General features: G+C 38.5%; 1 pseudogene; it reads left to right on the top strand.

Annotated features, from left to right (window-relative positions):
- Nucleotides 1-11,579: 11,579 nt before the first annotated feature.
- On the top strand, nucleotides 11,580-12,272 carry LOC105468419 (large ribosomal subunit protein eL14 pseudogene; annotated as a pseudogene).
- The last annotated feature ends 427 nt before the right edge of the window (nucleotides 12,273-12,699 follow it).

Raw genomic sequence — 12,699 nt, 5'->3', positions numbered from 1 at the left:
TCTAGGGTACATGTGCACAACGTGCAGGTTTGTTATATATGTATACATGTGCCATGTTGGCGTGCTGCACCCATTAACTCGTCATTTACATTAGGTATATCTCCTAATGCTATCCCTCCCCCCTCCCCCTACCCCACAACAGGCCCTGGTGTGTGATGTTCCCCTTCCTGTGTCCAAGTGTTCTCATTGTTCAATTCCCACCTATGAGTGAGAACATGCGGTGTTTGGTTTTCGGTCCTTGCGATAGTTTGCTGAGAATGATGGTTTCCAGCTTCATCCATGTCCCTACAAAGGACATGAACTCATCCTTTTTTATGGCTGCATAGTATTCCATGGTGTATATGTGCCACATTTTCTTAATCCAGTCTATCATTGATGGACATTTGGGTTGGTTATATGTGCCACATTTTCTTAATCCAGTCTATCATTGATGGACATTTGGGTTGGTTCCAACTCTTTGCTATTGTGAATAGTGCTGCAGTAAACACATGTGTGCATGTGTCTTTACAGCAGCATGATTTATAATCCTTTGGGTATATACCCAGTAATGGAATGGCTGGGTCAAATGGTATTTCTAGTTCTAGATCCTTGAGGAATTGTCACACTGTCTTCCACAAGGCTTGCCAGTATTTTATTGAGGATTTTTGCATCAATGTTCATCAGGGATATTGGCCTGAATTTTTCGTGTGTGTATGTGTCTCTCTGCAGCAACCCCATGAAAAAGTGGGCAAAGGATATGAACAGACACTTCTCAAAAGAGGACATTTATGTGGCCAACGAACATGTGAAAAACTCATCACTGATCATTAGAGAAATGCAAATCAAAACCACAATGAGATACCATCTCATGCCAGTAAGAATGGCGATTATTAAAAAGTCAAGAAACAATAGACACTGGCGAGGCTGTGGAGAAATAGGAACACTTTTTCACTGTTGGTGGGAATGTAAACTAGCTTAACCATTGTGGAAGACAGTGTGGCAATTCCTCAAGGATCTGGAACTAGAAATATCATTTGACCCAGCAATCCCATTACTGAGTATATACCCAAAGGCATATAAATCAGTCTACTATAAAGACACATGCACACATATGTTTATTGCAGCACTATTTACAATAGCAAATACATGGAACCAACCCAAATGCCCATCAATGCTTGACTAGATAAAGAAAATGTGGTACATATACACCATGGAATACTATGCAGCCATAAAAACGAATGAGATCATGTCCTTTGCAGGGACATGGATGAAGCTGGAAGCCATCATCCTCAGCAAACTAACACAGGAACAGAAAACCAAACACTGTATGTTCTCACTCCTAAGTGGGAGTTGAACAATGAGAACACATGGACACAGGGAGGGGAGCAACACACACAGGGGCCCATGGGAGTTGGGGTAAGGGGAAGGAACCTAGATGATTGGTCAATAGATGCAGCAAACCACCATGGCACACATATACCTATGTAACAAACCTGTGCATTCTGCACATGTATCCCAGAACTTAAAGTAAAAAAAAAAAAAAAAAAAAAAAAGTTTTAAGTTAGTTCACTCAGATGACTAGTCAAGTTAAAAAACTTTAGCTGAACTATTTATTTGAGTGAGTTGTGTGTTTGATTAGGTTAATTGGCAAGAGTTTTGCAGTTAAAGTTACTGAGGGCATGTCTTGATATTTTAGGGCTTTGTGTTTAAACCACTATTTGAGATCCTTGAAGAGAGGTTAAAAGACATGGACGATAGACAAAGGTCCAATATATGTCTAAAATGAATTTCTAATGGAAGTACTAGAGAGAATGGGGGACAACTAATGTTTAAAGAGATAATGAATTTTTTTTCAGAATTGATGAATGATAGGAGTCTTGAAATTCAAAAAGCACAAGTCCTAAGTAGAATGAGTAAAAATAAGTCTGCTTCTAGATATATCATAGTAAAATTGCAGAGCACCAAAAACAAAGAAAAGCTCTTAAAATTAACTTGCTCAAGATCATAAAGCTAGTTAGTAGTGAAGTCAGTATTCAAAACCAGTGTTTTTAATCACTACTAGTACCAGATCATCTAGTTACAAGCTCTAATTTACCGATGAGGTAAATTGAGGCCAAGAGATGACAGAGATTTGTTTTTGGAGTTTATGGTAGTAGGTCTTGAAGTTATACTGGTTTCTTTACCTCAGATTTAGGAAAATCCCCATTGTGAGTGGTAAAAGGAGCCACGCTGTACCTTGGAAGCAATAATTCATGGGTTGTAGACTGTTGTTTCCAGAATGATCAGCAGACACTGCAGAACATAGCTAACAAAAATGTCCAACACTTATGTAGTGCTTACCATGTGACATTAACCCAGTTAATTTTTATGTCAACTCGATGAGTTAGATAATGGTTTTATCACAGTCTTTTAGATGGGAAACTAAGGCACTCAGAGGAGGAAAGTAATTTGCCACATTCACAAAGCTAGTAAGCAGAAGAGCCAAGATTTACACCCTAGGCAGCCTGGCTGCTAAGTGTTTAACCTCTGCACTATACTTCTGCTAGCACAAACAAAATAAACCATGTGAAGTCCGAAACTGTGTCTGTCTTGTTCACTGCTGTATCCCTAGGACCCAGTATAATGCTTGGCACATAATAAATACTCAATAAATATTTATTACATTAATTAAGTAATAAATAAGTGAATAAATTTGATTTGTGATGCATATTCAGTGTGGCTGTGTGGACTGAGCTGTTCCATTACCAGCTAGCTACTTAGTAATAGTGAAATTTCTTGCAAATGGGACCAATTTGCACTTGGGCAATTAGAGCTGTGCCTAACTACCCTTTGCTCACATCATCAGTTTTACTCTGCAGCGTTGGAGATCTACTAAAGTGAATCTCCTGGTTCTGAATCCCAGCTGAACCCTAGATGCCACCTGCTGACTTGTGATTGTTTGGAGCCTGAGGCATCAGGACCCTGGGTGGAGAGAGTCCAAGTTATGATTTAAAAATATGTATCTGTACCACAGAGTCAACATTAGGCAGTTGGAAACTATTCACATCCTGTGTATTCTCTGTCGGGGTAGGGAGACTGACTGATCCTGTGATCACAGAGCACACAGATTATTAGCAGGATAAAATAATCAACGTGCTTAAAACATAAAAGCTTCTGAGGGGCAATTGGAAGCCATCTGTCTTTTAGCTCTGAGACCAAACTCAAGGCTAGTGTTAGGCCTCTTGTGCGTTACAGTTTCATTTTACTCTTAATTCAAACCAGATTCCTATTAAAACAGACTCCTAATAAAGCTTAACAGCCTAAGTGGGTAATCACTCTCTTAAAAATGAAATCTCACTGCCTCCACTCTGGGGCCCTTATATGGCATTATACAATTTTTAAAGTTTTAAGCGAGTAAGTTTCCATTGAAAAGATGGCAGAGATTTACTTGTCTATCTTAGTCTTCAGAGTACATAGCTATATTTACAATGGAATCATTGGTATTCTCAGTTTGATGATGCAACTTAGTAGAAGTAATGTGTCATTCACTGCTTAATATGATTATATCTATTCAGGAACTTTGATCTGAGCACTATACTTAAACTGATGGGTTTATTCAGTAAAGTAATTAGTAAAAGACTGATTTAATAATGCAGCTGACTTTGTTCATCACCTCTACACTGAACAAACCTGTTGTTTTCTTGAATCGTTTGCCCCTACCATTTGGTTTTGAACTCTGTAGTTATGTTCCCAATAAAACCAGGCTACAAGTTGGTCAAACCAGTTGCTTATATAATGCAAACATCTGAATGGCTATGGGCATGACTTCCGAAAACATTGGCGTTCTGTTGTCCTCTCTTGATCAGAAATAGAGAGATTTGGTCATTCAATTATGATAAAAAAAGACAATGAAAGTGTAAATTATTAACAGAATGTTGTCAACACATACTATTTTCCTCATTACAATGTGACTATTTGTCAAGGGTATTGTTACCTGGGAAATCACTGATATTGGAGGCAAATTGGTAATACACTCATCTTTTTCTAAATTAGAAGACTTCAACTAGGCTTGAACATCATTAGTAAATGCTCCTTTTCCTCTGAATAAACCCTTTAATTTACATCCATCATCAAACATTTCCTAAGACAAAAGCTGGTGATCTTTTGATTTCAGGCACTATTCTCGTTAATAATTGTCATTAACTGAATAGAGCTGGATCTACTCTCTTTTCTCTGTATTTCTCTTACCAGAACATGAGTATTCTGCTTTCTTAGGTATATAACTAAAAGATGGATAAATCAAAGAGGTAGAAGAATTATCTTTGATTGAAGGAGGTGGAGGTGCTATAAATATATGTCTAGACACCCGCTTTTTAACTTCCATCTCTGCATCATTAAAAAATGTATTAATGAAGGCCCTGTTCACATATCTATTATCAATTCTAATTATTTGTGTGTTTGAATCAAGCTCTCCTGCTTTCATTAGTGTCATTAACACCTGTCAGCAAATTATAATGTGGGAGAATCTCACAAATTTCTATGCATTCCCAGAGTGGAGACCCAACAACAGTCAGTATTCTTGCATGACAGCAGCTGTAACAAATGGCCATCCTTCCCAGGAGAAGTGTAAACAGGTCACTAATTAATGCATTTACCATTAGACTCTGTTTAGTTTTCAGTCATAGCATGTCATTCATTATGTTGGGACACCAAGTACAATGTCGTTATGGAAATGAGGTATTTGTACATTCTCCTTAGATCCACGTGACAGATTGAGTTATCTACCTGTTTTTCTCTCAGCACTTTCCCAGATATCAGAGAGTATATGAATGACCTTGGAGAAGGTCCTACTTTATTACCAGGCTTCTAGTGTAAATGGCATAATGGGTTGGCAGTTTATTTAAATACATGCAATGAAAATCAGCTCTTGGTGAGGGATAAAGTTGGGGAAAAAATAAGAGGATTAAGAGGAAAAAGGGAAAATAAATTCTAAATGTTAGGAGTTGTGCTATAATGTCAGGAAATTGAAATCAAAATTAGAAGTGGAGTGGTACAATGAGAAGTTCATTGCTTCCAAAAGACTGAAAAGTGGACTTTGATGGTCAAGCTCCTTCCCCTATATCCACAAAATGGTCAACAGCTCCCCAAGAAAGATATAGTTGAGACAAACTTTTTTTTCTTCCAGCTGGCAATTCTAAATTCCCTAAATCCTTAGATTAAAGCTTCAAATAAAGAATGGGGCATCAAAGAAGACTAGTCATGCCTTATTTGTTAACTGTATATATTATGTTATATGTTGATTACAAATAGCAGTTCTTATCATAGCTCATCCATTCATTTACTTAATAAACACTTAATGAGTAACACTCTGGGCCAGGTTATATGTTTTGGATACAGAGATGAAAATGATACAGACTTACCCTTCAAGAAACTTAGGAGACAGACAAACTGACAATACAGTGTGGTTATTATAAGTGAGATAAGTACTATGATAATTGTATGCCCGGGATGCTGTGGAAGTATAAAGGATGAATTCTTCATGGTAAGCATAGGGAGGGTTTCACAGAAGAGGTAACATTTAAACTGAGTCTTAAAGGAAAAGTAGGAATTTTTAGAAGAGGAAGGGAGGGGACAGGTATGTTAGGTTGAGGAAATAGGATGTGCAAAGGTAAAAGCACATTAAACAATGTACTATATTTACAGAATGGTAACAAATTAAAGGTGGCTGGAACATTGTTTGCATAGGGGATAGACTATGAGAAGGAGCAATGAGAGATGGTTGTATGAGAAGTAGATGAGGACCAAACAGAGTAGAGTTTTATATGCCATGCTGAGAGGGTTTGTACTATATATTATGAAGGAAGTAAAGGCTTAATAGAAGCATGATGTAGCCAAGTTGCTTTTTCTTTTCTTTTTTTCTTTTTTTTTTTTTTAAAGAAATTAATCTTGTGACACTGTGGAAGATGAACTGGAATGGGGAGATTGGAGACTGGGAGAGTGAACAGGAGCTTGATAAAGCAGTCTAATCAAGTGATAATTTTTCAAAGTCAGATCAGGATTAATAACTCTCAGGATCATAGGCCTTTTAGTAGACCTTCCTTCCTGGAAGAGCTACCTTTCCTAGGGTCATGAAAGAAACTTCTTTTTCTTTTTTTTAACTTTTAAGTTTAGGGTACACATGTAGGTTTGTTACATAGGTAAACTTGTGTCATGGGGGTTTGTTGTTATTATGAAGGAAGTAAAGACTTAATAGAAGCATGACATAGCCAGTTTGCTTTTTCTTTTCTTAAATGTTATTTCATCACTCAGGTATTAAGCCTATTACCCATTAGTTATTTTTCCTGACCCTCTCCCTCTTCGCACCATCCACCCTCTGATAGGCCCCAGTGTGTGTTGTTCTCCTCTTTGTGTCCATGTATTCTCATAATTTGGCTCCCACTTATAAGTTTACTGCACTTATCAACCCATCACCTAGGTATTAAGCTCCACATGCATTAGCTATTTATCATGATGCTCTCCCTCTCCTCACCTCCATAACAGGCCCCGGTGTGTGTTGTTCCCCTCCTTGTGTCCATGTGTTCTCATTGTTCAGCTCTCACTTGTGAGTGAGAACATGCAGGGTTTTCTGTTCCTGTTTAGGTTGCTAAAGATAATGGCCTCCAGCTCCATCTATGTCCCTGTAAAGGACATGATCTTGTTCTGTATTATTATTGTTGGTTATTATTATTATACTTTAAGTTCTGGGATACATGTACAGAACATGCAAGTTTGTTACATAGGTATACACGTGCCATGGTGATTTGCTGCACCCATCAACCCGTCATCTACACTGGGTATTTCTCCTAATGCTATCCCTCCCCTAGCCCCCACTCCCCAACAGGCCCTAGTGGTTGATGTTCCCATTCCTTAGTCCATGTGTTCTCATTGTTCAACTCTCACTTATGAGTGAGAACATGCAGTGTTTGGTTTTCTGTTCCTGTGTTAGTTTGCTGAGAATGATGGTTTCCAGCTTCATCCATGTCCCTGCAAAGGACATGAACTCAACCTTTTTTATGGCTGCATAGTATTCCATGGTGTATATGTGCCACATTTTCATTATCCAGTCTATCACTGATGGGCATTTGGGTTGGTTCCAAGACTTTGCTATTGTGAATAGTGCTGCAATAAACATATGTGTGCATGTGTCTTTATAGTAGAATGATTTATAATCCTTTTGGTATATACCCAGTAATGGGTTTGCTGGGTCAAATGGTATTTCAGGTTCTAAATCCTTGAGGAATTGCCACACTGTCTTCCACAAGGGTTGAACTAATTTACATTCCCACCAACAGTGTAAAAGCATTTCTATATCTCTAGATCTTCTCCAGCATCTGTTGTTTCCTGAATTTTTAATGATCGCCATTCTAACTGTCATGAGATGGTATCTCATTATGGTTTTGAGTTGCATTTCTCTAATGACCAGTGATGATGAGCTTTTTTTTCATATGCTTGTTGGCCGCATAAACGTCTTCTTTTGAGAAATGTGTGTTCATTTCTTTTGCCCACTTTTTGATGGGGTTGTTTTTTCTTCTACATTTGTTTAAATTCCTTGTAGATTTTGAATGTTAGCCCTTTGTTAGATGGGTAGATTGCAAAAATTTTCTCACGTTCTGTAGGTTGCCTGTTCACTGTGATGATAGTTTCTTTTGCTGTGCAGAAGCTCTTTAGTTTAATTAGATCCCATTTGTCAATTTTGGCTTTTGTTGCCATTGCTTTTGGTGTTTTAGTCATGAAGTCTTTGCCCATGCCTATGTCCTGAATGGTATTGCCTAGGTTTTCTTCTAGGGTTTTTATGGTTTTAGGTCTACATTTAAGTCTTTAATCTGTCTTGAGTTAATTTTTGTATAAGGTGTAAGGAAAGGATCCAGTTTCAGTTTTCTGCATATGGCTAGCTAGTTTTCCCAACACCATTTGTTAAATAGGGAATCCTTTCCCCATTGCTTGTTTTTTGTCAGGTTTACCAAGATCAGATGATTGTAGATGTGTGGTGTTAATTCTGAGGCCTCTGTTCTGTTCCATTGGTCTATATATCTGTTTTGGTACCAGTACCATGCTTTTTTGGTTACTGTAGCCTTGTAGTAGTATAGTTTGAAGTCAGGTAGCGTGACGCCTCCAGCTTTTTTCCTTTTATGTAGGATTGTCTTGGCTATATGGGCTCTTTTTTGGTTCCAGATGAAGTTTAAAGTAGTTTTTTAAATTCTGTGAAGAAAGTCCATGGTAGCTTGATGAGGAAATGGGTAGTATGGCCATTTTCACGATATTGATTCTTCCTATCCGTGAGCATGCAATGTTTTTCCATTTGTTTGTGTCCTCTCTTATTTCTTTGAGCAGTGGTTTATAGTTCTCCTTGAAGAGATCCTTCACATCCCTTGTAAATTGTATTCCTAGGTATTTTATTCTCTTTGTAGCAATTGTGAACGGGAGTTCACTCATGTTTTGGCTCTCTCTCTGTTTGTCTATTATTGGTATATAGGAATGCTTGTGATTTTTGCACACTGATTTTGTATCCTGAGACTTTGCTGAAGTTGCTTATCACCTTAAGGAGATTTTAGGATAAGACGATGGGGTTTTCTAAATATACAATCATGTTATCTGCAAACAGAGACAATTTGACTTCCTCTCTTCCTATTTGAATACCCTTTATTGCTTTCTGTTGCCTGATTGCCCTGGCCAGAACTTCAATATTATGTTGAATAAAAGTGGTGAGAGAGGGCATCATTGTCTTGTGCCAGTTTTCAAAGGGAATGCTTCCAGCTTTTGCCCATTCAGTATGATATTGGCTGTGGGTTTGTCATAAATAGCTCTTATTATTTTGAGATACGTTCCATTAATAGCTAGTTTATTTAGAGTTTTTAGTATGAAGGGCTGTTGAATTTTGTTGAAGGCCTTTTCTGCATCTATTGAGATAATCATGTGGTTTTTGTCATTGGTTTTGTTTATGTGATGGATTACATTTATTGATTTGCATGTGTTGAACCAGCCTTACATCCCAGGGATGAAGCCAACTTGATCGTGGTGGATAAGCTTTTTGATGTGCTGCTGGATTTGATTTGCCCGTATTTTATTGAGGATTTTCGTGTCAATGTTCATTAGGAATATTGGCCTGAAAGTTTCTTTTTTTGTTGTGTCTCTGCCAGGTTTTCACATCAGGATTATGCTGGCCTCATAAAATGAGTTAGGGAGGATTCCCTCTTTTTCTATTGATTGGAATAGTTTCAGAAGGAAGGGTACCAGCTCCTCTTTGTACCTGTGGTAGAATTCGGCTGTGAATCCGTCTGGTTCTGGACTTTTTTTGGTTGGTAGGCTACTAATTATTGCCTCAATTTCAGAGCCTGTTATTGGTCTATTCAGGGACTCAAGTTCTTCCTGGTTTACTCTTGGGAGAAAGTATGTGTCCAGGAATTTATCCATTTCTTCTAGATTTTCTAGTTTATTTGCATAGAGGTGTTCATAGTATTCTCTCATGGCAGTTTGTATTTCTGTGGGATCAGTGGTGATATGCCCTTTATCATTTTTTACTGTGTCTATTTGATTCTTCTCTGTTTTCTTCTTTATTAGTCTGGCTAGTGGTCTACCTGTTTTGTTAATCTTTTCAAAAAACCAGCTCCTGGATTCACTGATTGTTTGAAGGGTTTTTCATGTCTGTATCTCATTCAGTTCTGCTCTGATCTTAATTATTTCTTTTGAATTTGTTTGCTCTTGCTTCTCTAGTTTTTTTTAATTGTGATGTTAGGTTGTCAAGTTTAGATCTATCTGGCTTTCTCCTGAGGGCATTTAGTACTATAAATTTCCCTCTACACACTGCTTTAAATGTGTCCTGGAGATCCTTCTACTTTGTGTCTTTGTTCTCATTGGTTTCAAAGAACTTATTTATTTCTGCCTTAATTTCGTTATTTACAAGTAGTCATTCAGGAGCAGGTTGTTCAGTTTCCATGTAGTTGTGCAGTTTTGAGTGAGTTTCTTAATCCTGAGTTCTAATTTGATTGCACTGTGGTCTGAGAGACTGTTTTTTATGATTTCCATTGTTTTGCATTTGCTGAGGAGTGTTTTACCTTCAATTATGTGGTCAATTTTAGAATAAGCGTGATGTGGTGCTAAGAAGAATGTATATTCTGTTGATTTGGAGTGAAGAGTTCTGTAGATGTCTATTAGGTCTGTTTGGTCCAGAGCTGAGTTCAAGTCCTGAATATCCTTGTTAATTTTCTGTCTTGTTGATCTGTCTAATATTGACAGTGGAGTGTTAAAGTCTCCCAATTTTATTGTGTGGGAGTCTAAGTCTCTTTGTAGGTCTCTAAGAGCTTGCTTTATGAATATGGGTGCTCGTGTATTGGGTGCATATATATTTAGGATAGTTAGCTCTTGTTGCATTGATCCCTTTACTATTATGTAATTCCCTTCTTTGTCTTTTTCGATCTTTGTTGGTTTAAAGTCTGTTTATCAGAGACTAGGATTGCAACTCCTGCTTTTTTTCACTTTCCATTTGCTTGGTGAATATTCTTCCATCCCTTTTCTTTGAGCCTATGTGTGTCTGAAAGTGAGATGGGTCTCCTGAATACAGCACACCAATGGGTCTTGACTCTTTATCCAATTTGCCAGTCTGTGTCTTTTGATTGGGGGATTTAGCCCATTTACATTTAAGGTTAATATTGTTATGTGTGAATTTGATCCTGTCATTATGATGCTAGCTGGTTACTTTGCCCATTAGTTGATGTGGTGTCTTCATATTGTTGAGGGTCTTTAAAATTTGGTGTTTTTGCAGTGGCTGTTAACAGTTTTTCCTTTCCATATTTAGTGCTTCCTTCAGGAGCTCTTGCAAGGTAGGCCTGGTGGTGACAAAATCTCTCAGCATTTGCTTGTCTATAAAGGATTTTATTTCTCCTTCAATTATGAAGCTTAGTTTGGCTGGATATGAAATTCTGGGCTGAAAATTCTTTTCTTTAAGAATTTTGAATATTGGCCCCCACTGTCTTCTGGCTTGTAGGTTTTCTGCAGAGAGATCTGCTGTTAGTTTGATGGGCTTCCCTTTGTGAGTAACCTGACCTTTCTCTCTGGCTGCCCTTAACATTTTTTCCTTCATTTCAACCTTTGTGTTCCTGACGATTATGTGTCTTGGGGTTGCTCTTCTCGAGGAGTATCTTTGTGGTGTTCTCTGTATTTCCTGAATTTGGATGTTGGTCGGTCTTGCTGGGTTGGGGAAGTTCTCCTGGATAATATCCTGAAGAGTGTTTTCCAACTTGGTTCCATTCTCCCCATCGGTTTCAAGTACACCAATCAAACGTAGGTTTGTTTTTTTCGCATAGTGCTATATTTCTTGGAGGCTTTGTTCATTCCTTGTCATTCTTTTTCCGCTAATCTTGTCTTCACACTTTATTTCATTAAGTTGGTCTTCAATCTCTGATATCCTTTCTTCCACTTGATCAATTCAGCTATTGACACTTGTGTATGCTTCACAAAGTTCTTGTGCTGTGTTTTTCCACTCCACCAGGTCATTTATGTTCTTCTCTAAACTGGTTATTCTAGTTAGCAATTCCTGTAACCTTTTATCAAGGTTCTTAGCTTCCTTCTCACCTAATGCTGCCAACATGGTGTTCAGGTGCTTCGTGGAGGTTGGCCGGGTGGCCTACATCTCCTTTGGATCTCATGCCAGAAAATTGGTTGCGATTGCAGATGTTATTGATCAGAACAGGGCTTTGGTTGATGGACCTTGCACTCAAGTGAGGAGACAGGCCATGCCTTTCAAGTGCATGCAGCTCACTGATTTCATCCTCAAGTTTTCACATGGTGCCCTCTAGAAGTATGTCTGACAAGCCTGGCAGAAGGCAGACATCAATACAAAATGGGCAGCCACACGATGGGCCAAGAAGATTGAAGCCAGAGAAAGGAAAGCCTAGATGACAGATTTTGATCACTTTAAAGTTATGAAGGCAAAGAAAATGAGGAACAGAATAATCAAGAATGAAGTTAAGAAGCTTCAAAAGGCAGCTCTCCTGAAAGCTTCTCCCAAAAAAGCACCCTGGTACTAAGGGTACTGCTGCTGCTGCTACAGCTGCTGTAGCTGCTGCTAAAGTTCCAGCAAAAGAGATGACTACCGTGAGTAAAAAGGCTCCAGCCCAGAAGATTCTTGCCCAGAAAGCCACAGGCCAGAAGGCTGCGCCTGCTCCAAAAGCTCAGAAGGGTCAGAAAGCTCCAGCCCAGAAAGCACCTGCTCCAAAGGCATCTGGCAAGAAAGCATAAGTGGCAATCAAAAAAAGTAATAAAGGTTCTTTTTGACATAAAAAAAAAAAAAAGGGTTCTTAGCTTCCTTGCATTGGGTTAGAACATGCTCCTTTAGCTCGGAGGAGTTTGTTATTACCCACCTTCTGAAGCCTACTTCTGTCAATTTGTCAAACTCATTCTCCATCCAGTTTTGCTCCCTTGCTGGCAAGGAGTTGTGATCCTTTGGAGGAGAAGAGGCATTCTGGTTTTTGGAATTTTCAGCCTTTTGTGCTGTTTTTTCCTCGTCTTCATGGATTTATATACCTTTGGTCTTTGATGTTGGTGACCTTTGGATGGGTTTTTTGAGTGGACATCCTTTTTGTTGATGTTAATTTTATTTCATTCTGTTTGTTAGTTTTCCTTATACCAGTCAGTCCCCTCTGCTGCAGGTCTGCTGGAGTTTGCTGGAGGTCCACTCCAGACGCTGTTTGCCTGGGTATCACCATC

Source organism: Macaca nemestrina, chromosome X, assembly GCF_043159975.1.
Source record: "Macaca nemestrina isolate mMacNem1 chromosome X, mMacNem.hap1, whole genome shotgun sequence".
Lineage (NCBI taxonomy): Eukaryota > Metazoa > Chordata > Mammalia > Primates > Cercopithecidae > Macaca > Macaca nemestrina.
The sequence above is the reverse complement of the archived record's forward strand: the minus strand, read 5'-3'. Positions and strand labels throughout refer to the sequence as shown.